Source organism: Triticum dicoccoides, chromosome 6B (genome assembly GCF_002162155.2).
Source record: "Triticum dicoccoides isolate Atlit2015 ecotype Zavitan chromosome 6B, WEW_v2.0, whole genome shotgun sequence".
NCBI lineage: Eukaryota > Viridiplantae > Streptophyta > Magnoliopsida > Poales > Poaceae > Triticum > Triticum dicoccoides.
In genome coordinates this window covers 600,792,750-600,795,282 of record NC_041391.1, presented here as the reverse complement: position 1 = coordinate 600,795,282, position 2,533 = coordinate 600,792,750, and positions in this window count along the sequence as shown.

Below are 2,533 nucleotides of genomic sequence, written 5' to 3'. Positions count from 1 at the left end.
GTTTTTTTGTGATTTGCCAAGTAAGACGCTTTGTCCGGCCTGTTGGGCTGCAAATCTTTCAAGACAAGGAGAGCTTCATTCGGCTGGCCGAGAAAATGGCCTATCAGTAATGGGAAATGGGTTGTACATTTTTAAAACACATCAAACCGACAATTAGTTTCAAATATCTTTTTTTCATTTTGAGATTTTAAATTACATTATTTTTTATGCGTGGAGAATTTGTTGGATTTTATATTGATATACATTTATTTTTAAAATCAGTTTGAATGTGAGTCGAAATTTCGGGATTAAAAACAGTTTGGACCGCACCGAAATATGCAAAATTTCGTATAATTTTTTAACCGTGGCCACAATATGGGCTGTAATGCTAACAAAAAGAATATGGGCTCCAAACAAATCCTTAAGAATTAGCAAATGGGTTGTAAATTATTCAAAATAATGGAAGATGGGATGTATGCTGTTTTCCACAGATTTGAGGCTATCCTAAAAAAAGGTTGACGCACAAGCAGTGATTGTTGGATGGCCATCCAACGGCCATCGTGCTTCTTCAATCTCTGCTCTTCCTCCTCCAGCCGCTCAAACAAGCGCCGGCGGGACTGCCTGCTCCCTCCTCCCCGTGGCCGGCTGTGCTGCCGCGCAGGCCTCACCGCCCCACCGTACTCCCATCGTTGGCCTAGCCATCCCTCTACTCACCCACACCTGCTGTTATTCTCCGGCGATGGCAGACGAACCGGTAAACCCTCGTTCAGTCGTACTCCCCTCCGCGTGGGAAACAACTGTGGAGTTCCCTGCCTCCGTGTCGCTCCCTTCCTAGGCCTCACCGTCGTCCACCGCCCTGGTGCTCTCGGCGCGGCCTGGTCAACGTGGTCAATGACCGACATGCATCTGAAGTGGACTGTACGTGGAGAGGCCGACAGCTGGGTCCACGACCGCACGCAAGGAAATGCCTCCTTATTACGCGCAAAATAATGATTCCTCCACCTGACATCGGGGACCCACCAAAAGGGCCTCAGTATTTCGTGAAAAAACGTTACCGCCGCTGACAGCTCGGACCCACCAGCTATATCTTCGCATGCAAGGAAGTGCCTCCTTATTACGCACAAAAAATTGAATACTCCCCCTGTTAGCTGGGACCCAGTATAGTGGCAGGCTGACTTGTGGGCCTACTAAGTTGACGGGGATGGAGGACTTTGTCAACTTAGTCAATATGCACGATTCTAGCTCCAGTGATCGTACGATGTCCATCCAACGGCCGTAGTGCTTCTTCAACCTCTGGTCTTCTTGCTCCAGCCGCCCAAACCAGCACCGGTCGTGCCTCATGCTCCTGCCTCCCGTGGCCGGCTGCAATGCGGCGGAGGCCTCACCGCCCCCTACTACTCCCACCGCTGGCCAGGCCATCCCTCTACTCACCCACACCCCCTGTTATTCTGCGGCGACGACAGCCTCACACCGCAGCGAACCAGTGAACCCTCGTACTCCTCAACGCGTGGGCATCCACTGCCGCGTCTTCCCCGGCTCCGCGTCGTCCCCTTCCTAGGCCTCGCCGTCATCCATCGACCTGGTGCTCTTGGTGTGGCGTGGTCAACGTGGTCAAGGAACAGCTTCCATCGGATGTGGACTGTATGTGGAGAGGCTGACCGCTGGGTCCACGGCCGCAGCAAGGAAGTGCCTCCTTATTACACGCAAAATAATTATTCCTCCACCTGACAGCGGGGACCCACCAGACGGGCCACCATATTTTGCGAAAAAAACGTTTCCCCCTGACTGCTGGGACCCACCAGCTACACCTTCGCATGCAAGGAAGTGCGTCCGGGCAAAAAAACGATTGGCCCCCTGATTGCTGGGACCCACCAGCTACATCTTCGCACGCAAGGAAGTGCGTCCGAAAAAAAACGATTCGCCCCCCTGACTGCTTGGACCCACCAGCTACATCTTCGCACGCAAGGAAGTGCCTGACAGTCGGGACCCACCTGGTCGAAGCGTACATAGCGTTATCATTCTGGTCGTGAACGTGTACGTACATAGTGGTCGTTGTAGAGGCGCGCACGTGTCGTAGTAGAGGCGCGCACGTAGCATGTACACGTACGTACAGCGGCCAGGGTGCAAGAAAGAAAATACGGCCACGTATGTGTACATACGGGCAGGGTCTCGAACGCCTAGTCGCGCATCCGTACGGCGAGGGCTCGTGTTCATGCAGAGGCAACGGAATGCGTCGTGTTCATGGGGAGGCAACGGAATGCGTCATGTTCATGGGGAGGCAACGGAATGCTTCATGTTCATGGGGAGGCAACGGAATGCGTCGTGTTCATGGGGAGGCAACGGAATGCGTCGTGTTCATCGGGAGGCAACAGAACGCGTGGGAGCCAACTGGCTTGGACGGAACATGCGATGGAAACGAGGCCTAGCGTACTGCAGAATGGAGGAAACGGACCTCCTACGGTCGAAACGGGGGTCCTGTTGATCAGGAGGGGTGTGGCGTACTGCAAAACAAACGAAACGGACCTCCTGCGGTCCAAACGGGGGGTCCTGTTGA